Source organism: Haliotis cracherodii, unplaced genomic scaffold, assembly GCF_022045235.1.
Source record: "Haliotis cracherodii isolate W230 unplaced genomic scaffold, xgHalCrac1.p SCAF_1, whole genome shotgun sequence".
In the NCBI taxonomy this organism is placed as follows: Eukaryota; Metazoa; Mollusca; class Gastropoda; order Lepetellida; family Haliotidae; genus Haliotis; species Haliotis cracherodii.
In genome coordinates this window covers 30,250,949-30,263,608 of record NW_027266264.1, presented here as the reverse complement: position 1 = coordinate 30,263,608, position 12,660 = coordinate 30,250,949, and the positions used below count along the sequence as shown (strand labels likewise).

Sequence of the window (12,660 nt, the reverse complement as noted above, 5' to 3'; positions counted from 1 at the left end):
CAATTAAGACACCCCAGTTATGCTGTCCTCAAAAAGGCCACCTTTCACACTTGTATAAAAAAAGTACAAATACGACCCCGACGAGACTCGAACTCGCAATCTTCTGATTCGAAGTCAGACGCCTTATCCATTAGGCCACGAGGCCGACAATTACTCCCATCCAGGACTCGTTTTTCTACACGTCAATACAATGTTTTCCTTTTGAACAACGTTTAGGAGAACCAACATAATGTCTATATTATTATATAAAGGCCCTGCTTACATTTAAAAGATGTTTTCCAGACAATGTTGCACAGGGTAATTTCAGCAATTAAGACACCCCAGTTATGCTGTCCTCAAAAAGGCCACCTTTCACACTTGTATAAAAAGAGTACAAATACGACCCCGACGAGACTCGAACTCGCAATCTTCTGATTCGAAGTCAGACGCCTTATCCATTAGGCCACGAGGCCGACGATTACTCCCATCCAGGACTCGTTTTTCTACACGTCAATACAATGTTATCCTTTTGAACAACGTTTAGGAGAACCAACATAATGTCTATATTATTATATAAAGGCCCTGCTTACATTTAAAAGATGTTTTCCAGACAATGTTGCACAGGGCAATTTCAGCAATTAAGACACCCCAGTTATGCTGTCCTCAAAAAGGCCACCTTTCACACTTGTATAAAAAGAGTACAAATACGACCCCGACGAGACTCGAACTCGCAATCTTCTGATTCGAAGCCAGACGCCTTATCCATTAGGCCACGAGGCCGACGATTACTCCCATCCAGGACTCGTTTTTCTACACGTCAATACAATCTTTTCCTTTTGAACAACGTTTAGGAGAACCAACATAATGTCTATATTATTATATAAAGGCCCTGCTTACATTTAAAAGATGTTTTCCAGAGAATGTTGCACAGGGCAATTTCAGCAATTAAGACACCCCAGTTATGCTGTCCTCAAAAAGGCCACCTTTCACACTTGTATAAAAAAAGTACAAATACGACCCCGACGAGACTCGAACTCGCAATCTTCTGATTCGAAGTCAGACGCCTTATCCATTAGGCCACGAGGCCGACGATTACTCCCATCCAGGACTCGTTTTTCTACACGTCAATACAATGTTTTCCTTTTGAACAACGTTTAGGAGAACCAACATAATGTCTATATTATTATATAAAGGCCCTGCTTACATTTAAAAGATGTTTTCCAGACAATGTTGCACAGGGCAATTTCACCAATTAAGACACCCCAGTTATGCTGTCCTCAAAAAGGCCACCTTTCACACTTGTATAAAAAGAGTACAAATACGACCCCGACGAGACTCGAACTCGCAATCTTCTGATTCGAAGTCAGACGCCTTATCCATTAGGCCACGAGGCCGACGATTACTCTCATCCAGGACTCGTTTTTCTACACGTCAATACAATGTTATCCTTTTGAACAACGTTTAGGAGAACCAACATAATGTCTATATTATTATATAAAGGCCCTGCTTACATTTAAAAGATGTTTTCCAGACAATGTTGCACAGGGAAATTTCATCAATTAAGACACCCCAGTTATGCTGTCCTCAAAAAGGCCACCTTTCACACTTGTATAAAAAGAGTACAAATACGACCCCGACGAGACTCGAACTCGCAATCTTCTGATTCGAAGTCAGACGCCTTATCCATTAGGCCACGAGGCCGACGATAACTCCAATCCAGAACTCGTTTTTCTACACGTCAATACAATGTTTTCCTTTTGAACAACGTTTAGGAGAACCAACATATTGTCTATATTATTATATAAAGGCCCTGCTTACATTTAAAAGATGTTTTCCAGACAATGTTGCACAGGGCAATTTCACCAATTAAGACACCACAGTTATGCTGTCCTCAAAAAGGCCACCTTTCACACTTGTATAAAAAGTGTATAAATACGACCCCGACGAGACTCGAACTCGCAATCTTCTGATTCGAAGTCAGACGCCTTATCCATTAGGCCACGAGGCCGACGATTACTCCCAACTAGGACTCGTTTTTCTACACGTCAATACAATCTTTTCCTTTTGAACAACGTTTAGGAGAACCAACATAATGTCTATATTATTATATAAAGGCCCTGCTTACATTTAAAAGATGTTTTCCAGACAATGTTGCACAGGGCAATTTCACCAATTAAGACACCCCAGTTATGCTGTCCTCAAAAAGGCCACCTTTCACACTTGTATAAAAAGAGTACAAATACGACCCCGACGAGACTCGAACTCGCAATCTTCTGATTCGAAGCCAGACGCCTTATCCATTAGGCCACGAGGCCGACGATTACTCCCATCCAGGACTCGTTTTTCTACACGTCAATACAATGTTTTTCTTTTGAACAACGTTTAGGAGAACCAACATAATGTCTATATTATTATATAAAGGCCCTGCTTACATTTAAAAGATGTTTTCCAGAGAATGTTGCACAGGGCAATTTCAGCAATTAAGACACCCCAGTTATGCTGTCCTCAAAAAGGCCACCTTTCACACTTGTATAAAAAAAGTACAAATACGACCCCGACGAGACTCGAACTCGCAATCTTCTGATTCGAAGTCAGACGCCTTATCCATTAGGCCACGAGGCCGACGATTACTCCCATCCAGGACTCGTTTTTCTACACGTCAATACAATGTTTTCCTTTTGAACAACGTTTAGGAGAACCAACATAATGTCTATATTATTATATAAAGGCCCTGCTTACATTTAAAAGATGTTTTCCAGAGAATGTTGCACAGGGTAATTTCAGCAATTAAGACACCCCAGTTATGCTGTCCTCAAAAAGGCCACCTTTCACACTTGTATAAAAAGAGTACAAATACGACCCCGACGAGACTCGAACTCGCAATCTTCTGATTCGAAGTCAGACGCCTTATCCATTAGGCCACGAGGCCGACGATTACTCCCATCCAGGACTCGTTTTTCTACACGTCAATACAATGTTATCCTTTTGAACAACGTTTAGGAGAACCAACATAATGTCTATATTATTATATAAAGGCCCTGCTTACATTTAAAAGATGTTTTCCAGACAATGTTGCACAGGGAAATTTCATCAATTAAGACACCCCAGTTATGCTGTCCTCAAAAAGGCCACCTTTCACACTTGTATAAAAAGAGTACAAATACGACCCCGACGAGACTCGAACTCGCAATCTTCTGATTCGAAGTTAGACGCCTTATCCATTAGGCCACGAGGCCGACGATTACTCCAATCCAGAACTCGTTTTTCTACACGTCAATACAATGTTTTCCTTTTTTAACAACGTTTAGGAGAACCAACATATTGTCTATATTATTATATAAAGGCCCTGCTTACATTTAAAAGATGTTTTCCAGACAATGTTGCACAGGGCAATTTCACCAATTAAGACACCACAGTTATGCTGTCCTCAAAAAGGCCACCTTTCACACTTGTATAAAAAGTGTATAAATACGACCCCGACGAGACTCGAACTCGCAATCTTCTGATTCGAAGTCAGACGCCTTATCCATTAGGCCACGAGGCCGACGATTACTCCCAACTAGGACTCGTTTTTCTACACGTCAATACAATCTTTTCCTTTTGAACAACGTTTAGGAGAACCAACATAATGTCTATATTATTATATAAAGGCCCTGCTTACATTTAAAAGATGTTTTCCAGACAATGTTGCACAGGGCAATTTCAGCAATTAAGACACCCCAGTTATGCTGTCCTCAAAAAGGCCACCTTTCACACTTGTATAAAAAGAGTACAAATACGACCCCGACGAGACTCGAACTCGCAATCTTCTGATTCGAAGTCAGACGCCTTATCCATTAGGCCACGAGGCCGACGATTACTCCCATCCAGGACTCGTTTTTCTACACGTCAATACAATGTTTTCCTTTTGAACAACGTTTAGGAGAACCAACATAATGTCTATATTATTATATAAAGGCCCTGCTTACATTTAAAAGATGTTTTCCAGACAATGTTGCACAGGGTAATTTCAGCAATTAAGACACCCCAGTTATGCTGTCCTCAAAAAGGCCACCTTTCACACTTGTATAAAAAGAGTACAAATACGACCCCGACGAGACTCGAACTCGCAATCTTCTGATTCGAAGTCAGACGCCTTATCCATTAGGCCACGAGGCCGACGATTACTCCCATCCAGGACTCGTTTTTCTACACGTCAATACAATGTTATCCTTTTGAACAACGTTTAGGAGAACCAACATAATGTCTATATTATTATATAAAGGCCCTGCTTACATTTAAAAGATGTTTTCCAGACAATGTTGCACAGGGAAATTTCATCAATTAAGACACCCCAGTTATGCTGTCCTCAAAAAGGCCACCTTTCACACTTGTATAAAAAGAGTACAAATACGACCCCGACGAGACTCGAACTCGCAATCTTCTGATTCGAAGTTAGACGCCTTATCCATTAGGCCACGAGGCCGACGATTACTCCAATCCAGAACTCGTTTTTCTACACGTCAATACAATGTTTTCCTTTTTTAACAACGTTTAGGAGAACCAACATATTGTCTATATTATTATATAAAGGCCCTGCTTACATTTAAAAGATGTTTTCCAGACAATGTTGCACAGGGCAATTTCACCAATTAAGACACCACAGTTATGCTGTCCTCAAAAAGGCCACCTTTCACACTTGTATAAAAAGTGTATAAATACGACCCCGACGAGACTCGAACTCGCAATCTTCTGATTCGAAGTCAGACGCCTTATCCATTAGGCCACGAGGCCGACGATTACTCCCAACTAGGACTCGTTTTTCTACACGTCAATACAATCTTTTCCTTTTGAACAACGTTTAGGAGAACCAACATAATGTCTATATTATTATATAAAGGCCCTGCTTACATTTAAAAGATGTTTTCCAGACAATGTTGCACAGGGCAATTTCAGCAATTAAGACACCCCAGTTATGCTGTCCTCAAAAAGGCCACCTTTCACACTTGTATAAAAAGAGTACAAATACGACCCCGACGAGACTCGAACTCGCAATCTTCTGATTCGAAGTCAGACGCCTTATCCATTAGGCCACGAGGCCGACGATTACTCCCATCCAGGACTCGTTTTTCTACACGTCAATACAATGTTTTCCTTTTGAACAACGTTTAGGAGAACCAACATAATGTCTATATTATTATATAAAGGCCCTGCTTACATTTAAAAGATGTTTTCCAGACAATGTTGCACAGGGCAATTTCAGCAATTAAGACACCCCAGTTATGCTGTCCTCAAAAAGGCCACCTTTCACACTTGTATAAAAAGAGTACAAATACGACCCCGACGAGACTCGAACTCGCAATCTTCTGATTCGAAGTCAGACGCCTTATCCATTAGGCCACGAGGCCGACGATTACTCCCATCCAGGACTCGTTTTTCTACACGTCAATACAATGTTATCCTTTTGAACAACGTTTAGGAGAACCAACATAATGTCTATATTATTATATAAAGGCCCTGCTTACATTTAAAAGATGTTTTCCAGACAATGTTGCACAGGGAAATTTCATCAATTAAGACACCCCAGTTATGCTGTCCTCAAAAAGGCCACCTTTCACACTTGTATAAAAAGAGTACAAATACGACCCCGACGAGACTCGAACTCGCAATCTTCTGATTCGAAGTCAGACGCCTTATCCATTAGGCCACGAGGCCGACGATAACTCCAATCCAGAACTCGTTTTTCTACACGTCAATACAATGTTTTCCTTTTGAACAACGTTTAGGAGAACCAACATATTGTCTATATTATTATATAAAGGCCCTGCTTACATTTAAAAGATGTTTTCCAGACAATGTTGCACAGGGCAATTTCACCAATTAAGACACCACAGTTATGCTGTCCTCAAAAAGGCCACCTTTCACACTTGTATAAAAAGTGTATAAATACGACCCCGACGAGACTCGAACTCGCAATCTTCTGATTCGAAGTCAGACGCCTTATCCATTAGGCCACGAGGCCGACGATTACTCCCAACTAGGACTCGTTTTTCTACACGTCAATACAATCTTTTCCTTTTGAACAACGTTTAGGAGAACCAACATAATGTCTATATTATTATATAAAGGCCCTGCTTACATTTAAAAGATGTTTTCCAGACAATGTTGCACAGGGCAATTTCACCAATTAAGACACCCCAGTTATGCTGTCCTCAAAAAGGCCACCTTTCACACTTGTATAAAAAGAGTACAAATACGACCCCGACGAGACTCGAACTCGCAATCTTCTGATTCGAAGCCAGACGCCTTATCCATTAGGCCACGAGGCCGACGATTACTCCCATCCAGGACTCGTTTTTCTACACGTCAATACAATGTTTTTCTTTTGAACAACGTTTAGGAGAACCAACATAATGTCTATATTATTATATAAAGGCCCTGCTTACATTTAAAAGATGTTTTCCAGAGAATGTTGCACAGGGCAATTTCAGCAATTAAGACACCCCAGTTATGCTGTCCTCAAAAAGGCCACCTTTCACACTTGTATAAAAAAAGTACAAATACGACCCCGACGAGACTCGAACTCGCAATCTTCTGATTCGAAGTCAGACGCCTTATCCATTAGGCCACGAGGCCGACGATTACTCCCATCCAGGACTCGTTTTTCTACACGTCAATACAATGTTTTCCTTTTGAACAACGTTTAGGAGAACCAACATAATGTCTATATTATTATATAAAGGCCCTGCTTACATTTAAAAGATGTTTTCCAGAGAATGTTGCACAGGGTAATTTCAGCAATTAAGACACCCCAGTTATGCTGTCCTCAAAAAGGCCACCTTTCACACTTGTATAAAAAGAGTACAAATACGACCCCGACGAGACTCGAACTCGCAATCTTCTGATTCGAAGTCAGACGCCTTATCCATTAGGCCACGAGGCCGACGATTACTCCCATCCAGGACTCGTTTTTCTACACGTCAATACAATGTTATCCTTTTGAACAACGTTTAGGAGAACCAACATAATGTCTATATTATTATATAAAGGCCCTGCTTACATTTAAAAGATGTTTTCCAGACAATGTTGCACAGGGAAATTTCATCAATTAAGACACCCCAGTTATGCTGTCCTCAAAAAGGCCACCTTTCACACTTGTATAAAAAGAGTACAAATACGACCCCGACGAGACTCGAACTCGCAATCTTCTGATTCGAAGTCAGACGCCTTATCCATTAGGCCACGAGGCCGACGATTACTCCAATCCAGAACTCGTTTTTCTACACGTCAATACAATGTTTTCCTTTTTTAACAACGTTTAGGAGAACCAACATATTGTCTATATTATTATATAAAGGCCCTGCTTACATTTAAAAGATGTTTTCCAGACAATGTTGCACAGGGCAATTTCACCAATTAAGACACCACAGTTATGCTGTCCTCAAAAAGGCCACCTTTCACACTTGTATAAAAAGTGTATAAATACGACCCCGACGAGACTCGAACTCGCAATCTTCTGATTCGAAGTCAGACGCCTTATCCATTAGGCCACGAGGCCGACGATTACTCCCAACTAGGACTCGTTTTTCTACACGTCAATACAATGTTTTCCTTTTGAACAACGTTTAGGAGAACCAACATAATGTCTATATTATTATATAAAGGCCCTGCTTACATTTAAAAGATGTTTTCCAGACAATGTTGCACAGGGCAATTTCAGCAATTAAGACACCCCAGTTATGCTGTCCTCAAAAAGGCCACCTTTCACACTTGTATAAAAAGAGTACAAATACGACCCCGACGAGACTCGAACTCGCAATCTTCTGATTCGAAGTCAGACGCCTTATCCATTAGGCCACGAGGCCGACGATTACTCCCATCCAGGACTCGTTTTTCTACACGTCAATACAATGTTTTCCTTTTGAACAACGTTTAGGAGAACCAACATAATGTCTATATTATTATATAAAGGCCCTGCTTACATTTAAAAGATGTTTTCCAGACAATGTTTCACAGGGCAATTTCAGCAATTAAGACACCCCAGTTATGCTGTCCTCAAAAAGGCCACCTTTCACACTTGTATAAAAAGAGTACAAATACGACCCCGACGAGACTCGAACTCGCAATCTTCTGATTCGAAGTCAGACGCCTTATCCATTAGGCCACGAGGCCGACGATTACTCCAATCCAGAACTCGTTTTTCTACACGTCAATACAATGTTTTCCTTTTTTAACAACGTTTAGGAGAACCAACATATTGTCTATATTATTATATAAAGGCCCTGCTTACATTTAAAAGATGTTTTCCAGACAATGTTGCACAGGGCAATTTCACCAATTAAGACACCACAGTTATGCTGTCCTCAAAAAGGCCACCTTTCACACTTGTATAAAAAGTGTATAAATACGACCCCGACGAGACTCGAACTCGCAATCTTCTGATTCGAAGTCAGACGCCTTATCCATTAGGCCACGAGGCCGACGATTACTCCCAACTAGGACTCGTTTTTCTACACGTCAATACAATGTTTTCCTTTTGAACAACGTTTAGGAGAACCAACATAATGTCTATATTATTATATAAAGGCCCTGCTTACATTTAAAAGATGTTTTCCAGACAATGTTGCACAGGGCAATTTCAGCAATTAAGACACCCCAGTTATGCTGTCCTCAAAAAGGCCACCTTTCACACTTGTATAAAAAGAGTACAAATACGACCCCGACGAGACTCGAACTCGCAATCTTCTGATTCGAAGTCAGACGCCTTATCCATTAGGCCACGAGGCCGACGATTACTCCCATCCAGGACTCGTTTTTCTACACGTCAATACAATGTTTTCCTTTTGAACAACGTTTAGGAGAACCAACATAATGTCTATATTATTATATAAAGGCCCTGCTTACATTTAAAAGATGTTTTCCAGACAATGTTGCACAGGGCAATTTCAGCAATTAAGACACCCCAGTTATGCTGTCCTCAAAAAGGCCACCTTTCACACTTGTATAAAAAGAGTACAAATACGACCCCGACGAGACTCGAACTCGCAATCTTCTGATTCGAAGTCAGACGCCTTATCCATTAGGCCACGAGGCCGACGATTACTCCCATCCAGGACTCGTTTTTCTACACGTCAATACAATGTTATCCTTTTGAACAACGTTTAGGAGAACCAACATAATGTCTATATTATTATATAAAGGCCCTGCTTACATTTAAAAGATGTTTTCCAGACAATGTTGCACAGGGAAATTTCAGCAATTAAGACACCCCAGTTATGCTGTCCTCAAAAAGGCCACCTTTCACACTTGTATAAAAAGAGTATAAATACGACCCCGACGAGACTCGAACTCGCAATCTTCTGATTCGAAGTCAGACGCCTTATCCATTAGGCCACGAGGCCGACGACTACTCCCATCCAGGACTCGTTTTTCTACACGTCAATACAATGTTATCCTTTTGAACAACGTTTAGGAGAACCAACATAATGTCTATATTATTATATAAAGGCCCTGCTTACATTTAAAAGATGTTTTCCAGAGAATGTTGCACAGGGAAATTTCATCAATTAAGACACCCCAGTTATGCTGTCCTCAAAAAGGCCACCTTTCACACTTGTATAAAAAGAATACAAATACGACCCCGACGAGACTCGAACTCGCAATCTTCTGATTCGAAGTCAGACGCCTTATCCATTAGGCCACGAGGCCGACGATTACTCCCATCCAGGACTCGTTTTTCTACACGTCAATACAATGTTTTCCTTTTGAACAACGTTTAGGAGAACCAACATAATGTCTATATTATTATATAAAGGCCCTGCTTACATTTAAAAGATGTTTTCCAGACAATGTTGCACAGGGAAATTTCACCAATTAAGACACCCCAGTTATGCTGTCCTCAAAAAGGCCACCTTTCACACTTGTATAAAAAGAGTACAAATACGACCCCGACGAGACTCGAACTCGCAATCTTCTGATTCGAAGTCAGACGCCTTATCCATTAGGCCACGAGGCCGACGATTACTCCCATCCAGGACTCGTTTTTCTACACGTCAATACAATGTTTTCCTTTTGAACAACGTTTAGGAGAACCAACATAATGTCTATATTATTATATAAAGGCCCTGCTTACATTTAAAAGATGTTTTCCAGACAATGTTTCACAGGGCAATTTCACCAATTAAGACACCCCAGTTATGCTGTCCTCAAAAAGGCCACCTTTCACACTTGTATAAAAAGAGTATAAATACGACCCCGACGAGACTCGAACTCGCAATCTTCTGATTCGAAGTCAGACGCCTTATCCATTAGGCCACGAGGCCGATGATTACTCCCAACTAGGACTCGTTTTTCTACACGTCAATACAATCTTTTCCTTTTGAACAACGTTTAGGAGAACCAACATAATGTCTATATTATTATATAAAGGCCCTGCTTACATTTAAAGATGTTTTCCAGACAATGTTGCACAGGGCAATTTCAGCAATTAAGACACCCCAGTTATGCTGTCCTCAAAAAGGCCACCTTTCACACTTGTATAAAAAGAGTACGAATACGACCCCGACGAGACTCGAACTCGCAATCTTCTGATTCGAAGTCAGACGCCTTATCCATTAGGCCACGAGGCCGACGATTACTCCCAACTAGGACTCGTTTTTCTACACGTCAATACAATGTTTTCCTTTTGAACAACGTTTAGGAGAACCAACATAATGTCTATATTATTATATAAAGGCCCTGCTTACATTTAAAAGATGTTTTCCAGACAATGTTGCACAAGGCAATTTCAGCAATTAAGACACCCCAGTTATGCTGTCCTCAAAAAGGCCACCTTTCACACTTGTATAAAAAGAGTATAAATACGACCCCGACGAGACTCGAACTCGCAATCTTCTGATTCGAAGTCAGACGCCTTATCCATTAGGCCACGAGGCCGACGATTACTCCCATCCAGGACTCGTTTTTCTACACGTCAATACAATCTTTTCCTTTTGAACAACGTTTAGGAGAACCAACATAATGTCTATATTATTATATAAAGGCCCTGCTTACATTTAAAAGATGTTTTCCAGACAATGTTGCACAGGGAAATTTCATCAATTAAGACACCCCAGTTATGCTGTCCTCAAAAAGGCCACCTTTCACACTTGTATAAAAAGAGTACAAATACGACCCCGACGAGACTCGAACTCGCAATCTTCTGATTCGAAGTCAGACGCCTTATCCATTAGGCCACGAGGCCGACGATTACTCCAATCCAGAACTCGTTTTTCTACACGTCAATACAATGTTTTCCTTTTTTAACAACGTTTAGGAGAACCAACATATTGTCTATATTATTATATAAAGGCCCTGCTTACATTTAAAAGATGTTTTCCAGACAATGTTGCACAGGGCAATTTCACCAATTAAGACACCACAGTTATGCTGTCCTCAAAAAGGCCACCTTTCACACTTGTATAAAAAGTGTATAAATACGACCCCGACGAGACTCGAACTCGCAATCTTCTGATTCGAAGTCAGACGCCTTATCCATTAGGCCACGAGGCCGACGATTACTCCCAACTAGGACTCGTTTTTCTACACGTCAATACAATGTTTTCCTTTTGAACAACGTTTAGGAGAACCAACATAATGTCTATATTATTATATAAAGGCCCTGCTTACATTTAAAAGATGTTTTCCAGACAATGTTGCACAGGGCAATTTCAGCAATTAAGACACCCCAGTTATGCTGTCCTCAAAAAGGCCACCTTTCACACTTGTATAAAAAGAGTACAAATACGACCCCGACGAGACTCGAACTCGCAATCTTCTGATTCGAAGTCAGACGCCTTATCCATTAGGCCACGAGGCCGACGATTACTCCCATCCAGGACTCGTTTTTCTACACGTCAATACAATGTTTTCCTTTTGAACAACGTTTAGGAGAACCAACATAATGTCTATATTATTATATAAAGGCCCTGCTTACATTTAAAAGATGTTTTCCAGACAATGTTTCACAGGGCAATTTCAGCAATTAAGACACCCCAGTTATGCTGTCCTCAAAAAGGCCACCTTTCACACTTGTATAAAAAGAGTACAAATACGACCCCGACGAGACTCGAACTCGCAATCTTCTGATTCGAAGTCAGACGCCTTATCCATTAGGCCACGAGGCCGACGATTACTCCCATCCAGGACTCGTTTTTCTACACGTCAATACAATGTTATCCTTTTGAACAACGTTTAGGAGAACCAACATAATGTCTATATTATTATATAAAGGCCCTGCTTACATTTAAAAGATGTTTTCCAGACAATGTTGCACAGGGAAATTTCAGCAATTAAGACACCCCAGTTATGCTGTCCTCAAAAAGGCCACCTTTCACACTTGTATAAAAAGAGTACAAATACGACCCCGACGAGACTCGAACTCGCAATCTTCTGATTCGAAGTCAGACGCCTTATCCATTAGGCCACGAGGCCGACGATTACTCCAATCCAGAACTCGTTTTTCTACACGTCAATACAATGTTTTCCTTTTTTAACAACGTTTAGGAGAACCAACATATTGTCTATATTATTATATAAAGGCCCTGCTTACATTTAAAAGATGTTTTCCAGACAATGTTGCACAGGGCAATTTCACCAATTAAGACACCACAGTTATGCTGTCCTCAAAAAGGCCACCTTTCACACTTGTATAAAAAGTGTATA

At 40.7% G+C, this 12,660-nt stretch overlaps 41 non-coding genes across 41 annotated transcripts; all 41 read right to left on the bottom strand.

Moving 5' to 3' along the window:
• Positions 1–72: 72 nt before the first annotated feature.
• Positions 73–145, bottom strand: Trnar-ucg (transfer RNA arginine (anticodon UCG)). The gene has a single exon. It is a non-coding gene; the product is annotated as a tRNA-Arg (tRNA).
• A 234-nt stretch (positions 146–379) lies between these two features.
• Trnar-ucg (transfer RNA arginine (anticodon UCG)) lies at positions 380–452 on the bottom strand. Its single transcript has one exon. It is a non-coding gene; the product is annotated as a tRNA-Arg (tRNA).
• A 234-nt stretch (positions 453–686) lies between these two features.
• Trnar-ucg (transfer RNA arginine (anticodon UCG)) lies at positions 687–759 on the bottom strand. The gene has a single exon. It is a non-coding gene; the product is annotated as a tRNA-Arg (tRNA).
• Positions 760–993: 234 nt separating this feature from the next.
• Trnar-ucg (transfer RNA arginine (anticodon UCG)) lies at positions 994–1,066 on the bottom strand. The gene has a single exon. It is a non-coding gene; the product is annotated as a tRNA-Arg (tRNA).
• Positions 1,067–1,300: 234 nt separating this feature from the next.
• On the bottom strand, positions 1,301–1,373 carry Trnar-ucg (transfer RNA arginine (anticodon UCG)). The gene has a single exon. It is a non-coding gene; the product is annotated as a tRNA-Arg (tRNA).
• A 234-nt stretch (positions 1,374–1,607) lies between these two features.
• Trnar-ucg (transfer RNA arginine (anticodon UCG)) lies at positions 1,608–1,680 on the bottom strand. Its single transcript has one exon. It is a non-coding gene; the product is annotated as a tRNA-Arg (tRNA).
• A 234-nt stretch (positions 1,681–1,914) lies between these two features.
• Positions 1,915–1,987, bottom strand: Trnar-ucg (transfer RNA arginine (anticodon UCG)). The gene has a single exon. It is a non-coding gene; the product is annotated as a tRNA-Arg (tRNA).
• Positions 1,988–2,221: 234 nt separating this feature from the next.
• Trnar-ucg (transfer RNA arginine (anticodon UCG)) lies at positions 2,222–2,294 on the bottom strand. The gene has a single exon. It is a non-coding gene; the product is annotated as a tRNA-Arg (tRNA).
• Positions 2,295–2,528: 234 nt separating this feature from the next.
• Trnar-ucg (transfer RNA arginine (anticodon UCG)) lies at positions 2,529–2,601 on the bottom strand. The gene has a single exon. It is a non-coding gene; the product is annotated as a tRNA-Arg (tRNA).
• A 234-nt stretch (positions 2,602–2,835) lies between these two features.
• Trnar-ucg (transfer RNA arginine (anticodon UCG)) lies at positions 2,836–2,908 on the bottom strand. Its single transcript has one exon. It is a non-coding gene; the product is annotated as a tRNA-Arg (tRNA).
• A 234-nt stretch (positions 2,909–3,142) lies between these two features.
• On the bottom strand, positions 3,143–3,215 carry Trnar-ucg (transfer RNA arginine (anticodon UCG)). Its single transcript has one exon. It is a non-coding gene; the product is annotated as a tRNA-Arg (tRNA).
• A 235-nt stretch (positions 3,216–3,450) lies between these two features.
• On the bottom strand, positions 3,451–3,523 carry Trnar-ucg (transfer RNA arginine (anticodon UCG)). The gene has a single exon. It is a non-coding gene; the product is annotated as a tRNA-Arg (tRNA).
• Positions 3,524–3,757: 234 nt separating this feature from the next.
• On the bottom strand, positions 3,758–3,830 carry Trnar-ucg (transfer RNA arginine (anticodon UCG)). The gene has a single exon. It is a non-coding gene; the product is annotated as a tRNA-Arg (tRNA).
• A 234-nt stretch (positions 3,831–4,064) lies between these two features.
• On the bottom strand, positions 4,065–4,137 carry Trnar-ucg (transfer RNA arginine (anticodon UCG)). The gene has a single exon. It is a non-coding gene; the product is annotated as a tRNA-Arg (tRNA).
• Positions 4,138–4,371: 234 nt separating this feature from the next.
• On the bottom strand, positions 4,372–4,444 carry Trnar-ucg (transfer RNA arginine (anticodon UCG)). Its single transcript has one exon. It is a non-coding gene; the product is annotated as a tRNA-Arg (tRNA).
• A 235-nt stretch (positions 4,445–4,679) lies between these two features.
• On the bottom strand, positions 4,680–4,752 carry Trnar-ucg (transfer RNA arginine (anticodon UCG)). Its single transcript has one exon. It is a non-coding gene; the product is annotated as a tRNA-Arg (tRNA).
• Positions 4,753–4,986: 234 nt separating this feature from the next.
• On the bottom strand, positions 4,987–5,059 carry Trnar-ucg (transfer RNA arginine (anticodon UCG)). Its single transcript has one exon. It is a non-coding gene; the product is annotated as a tRNA-Arg (tRNA).
• Positions 5,060–5,293: 234 nt separating this feature from the next.
• On the bottom strand, positions 5,294–5,366 carry Trnar-ucg (transfer RNA arginine (anticodon UCG)). The gene has a single exon. It is a non-coding gene; the product is annotated as a tRNA-Arg (tRNA).
• A 234-nt stretch (positions 5,367–5,600) lies between these two features.
• Positions 5,601–5,673, bottom strand: Trnar-ucg (transfer RNA arginine (anticodon UCG)). Its single transcript has one exon. It is a non-coding gene; the product is annotated as a tRNA-Arg (tRNA).
• A 234-nt stretch (positions 5,674–5,907) lies between these two features.
• On the bottom strand, positions 5,908–5,980 carry Trnar-ucg (transfer RNA arginine (anticodon UCG)). The gene has a single exon. It is a non-coding gene; the product is annotated as a tRNA-Arg (tRNA).
• A 234-nt stretch (positions 5,981–6,214) lies between these two features.
• On the bottom strand, positions 6,215–6,287 carry Trnar-ucg (transfer RNA arginine (anticodon UCG)). The gene has a single exon. It is a non-coding gene; the product is annotated as a tRNA-Arg (tRNA).
• A 234-nt stretch (positions 6,288–6,521) lies between these two features.
• Trnar-ucg (transfer RNA arginine (anticodon UCG)) lies at positions 6,522–6,594 on the bottom strand. Its single transcript has one exon. It is a non-coding gene; the product is annotated as a tRNA-Arg (tRNA).
• A 234-nt stretch (positions 6,595–6,828) lies between these two features.
• On the bottom strand, positions 6,829–6,901 carry Trnar-ucg (transfer RNA arginine (anticodon UCG)). Its single transcript has one exon. It is a non-coding gene; the product is annotated as a tRNA-Arg (tRNA).
• Positions 6,902–7,135: 234 nt separating this feature from the next.
• On the bottom strand, positions 7,136–7,208 carry Trnar-ucg (transfer RNA arginine (anticodon UCG)). The gene has a single exon. It is a non-coding gene; the product is annotated as a tRNA-Arg (tRNA).
• Positions 7,209–7,443: 235 nt separating this feature from the next.
• Trnar-ucg (transfer RNA arginine (anticodon UCG)) lies at positions 7,444–7,516 on the bottom strand. Its single transcript has one exon. It is a non-coding gene; the product is annotated as a tRNA-Arg (tRNA).
• A 234-nt stretch (positions 7,517–7,750) lies between these two features.
• Trnar-ucg (transfer RNA arginine (anticodon UCG)) lies at positions 7,751–7,823 on the bottom strand. Its single transcript has one exon. It is a non-coding gene; the product is annotated as a tRNA-Arg (tRNA).
• A 234-nt stretch (positions 7,824–8,057) lies between these two features.
• Trnar-ucg (transfer RNA arginine (anticodon UCG)) lies at positions 8,058–8,130 on the bottom strand. Its single transcript has one exon. It is a non-coding gene; the product is annotated as a tRNA-Arg (tRNA).
• A 235-nt stretch (positions 8,131–8,365) lies between these two features.
• Trnar-ucg (transfer RNA arginine (anticodon UCG)) lies at positions 8,366–8,438 on the bottom strand. Its single transcript has one exon. It is a non-coding gene; the product is annotated as a tRNA-Arg (tRNA).
• Positions 8,439–8,672: 234 nt separating this feature from the next.
• Trnar-ucg (transfer RNA arginine (anticodon UCG)) lies at positions 8,673–8,745 on the bottom strand. The gene has a single exon. It is a non-coding gene; the product is annotated as a tRNA-Arg (tRNA).
• A 234-nt stretch (positions 8,746–8,979) lies between these two features.
• On the bottom strand, positions 8,980–9,052 carry Trnar-ucg (transfer RNA arginine (anticodon UCG)). The gene has a single exon. It is a non-coding gene; the product is annotated as a tRNA-Arg (tRNA).
• Positions 9,053–9,286: 234 nt separating this feature from the next.
• Trnar-ucg (transfer RNA arginine (anticodon UCG)) lies at positions 9,287–9,359 on the bottom strand. Its single transcript has one exon. It is a non-coding gene; the product is annotated as a tRNA-Arg (tRNA).
• A 234-nt stretch (positions 9,360–9,593) lies between these two features.
• Positions 9,594–9,666, bottom strand: Trnar-ucg (transfer RNA arginine (anticodon UCG)). The gene has a single exon. It is a non-coding gene; the product is annotated as a tRNA-Arg (tRNA).
• A 234-nt stretch (positions 9,667–9,900) lies between these two features.
• On the bottom strand, positions 9,901–9,973 carry Trnar-ucg (transfer RNA arginine (anticodon UCG)). Its single transcript has one exon. It is a non-coding gene; the product is annotated as a tRNA-Arg (tRNA).
• Positions 9,974–10,207: 234 nt separating this feature from the next.
• Positions 10,208–10,280, bottom strand: Trnar-ucg (transfer RNA arginine (anticodon UCG)). The gene has a single exon. It is a non-coding gene; the product is annotated as a tRNA-Arg (tRNA).
• Positions 10,281–10,513: 233 nt separating this feature from the next.
• Trnar-ucg (transfer RNA arginine (anticodon UCG)) lies at positions 10,514–10,586 on the bottom strand. Its single transcript has one exon. It is a non-coding gene; the product is annotated as a tRNA-Arg (tRNA).
• A 234-nt stretch (positions 10,587–10,820) lies between these two features.
• On the bottom strand, positions 10,821–10,893 carry Trnar-ucg (transfer RNA arginine (anticodon UCG)). Its single transcript has one exon. It is a non-coding gene; the product is annotated as a tRNA-Arg (tRNA).
• Positions 10,894–11,127: 234 nt separating this feature from the next.
• Trnar-ucg (transfer RNA arginine (anticodon UCG)) lies at positions 11,128–11,200 on the bottom strand. The gene has a single exon. It is a non-coding gene; the product is annotated as a tRNA-Arg (tRNA).
• A 235-nt stretch (positions 11,201–11,435) lies between these two features.
• Positions 11,436–11,508, bottom strand: Trnar-ucg (transfer RNA arginine (anticodon UCG)). Its single transcript has one exon. It is a non-coding gene; the product is annotated as a tRNA-Arg (tRNA).
• Positions 11,509–11,742: 234 nt separating this feature from the next.
• On the bottom strand, positions 11,743–11,815 carry Trnar-ucg (transfer RNA arginine (anticodon UCG)). Its single transcript has one exon. It is a non-coding gene; the product is annotated as a tRNA-Arg (tRNA).
• Positions 11,816–12,049: 234 nt separating this feature from the next.
• On the bottom strand, positions 12,050–12,122 carry Trnar-ucg (transfer RNA arginine (anticodon UCG)). Its single transcript has one exon. It is a non-coding gene; the product is annotated as a tRNA-Arg (tRNA).
• Positions 12,123–12,356: 234 nt separating this feature from the next.
• Trnar-ucg (transfer RNA arginine (anticodon UCG)) lies at positions 12,357–12,429 on the bottom strand. The gene has a single exon. It is a non-coding gene; the product is annotated as a tRNA-Arg (tRNA).
• Positions 12,430–12,660: the final 231 nt, after the last annotated feature.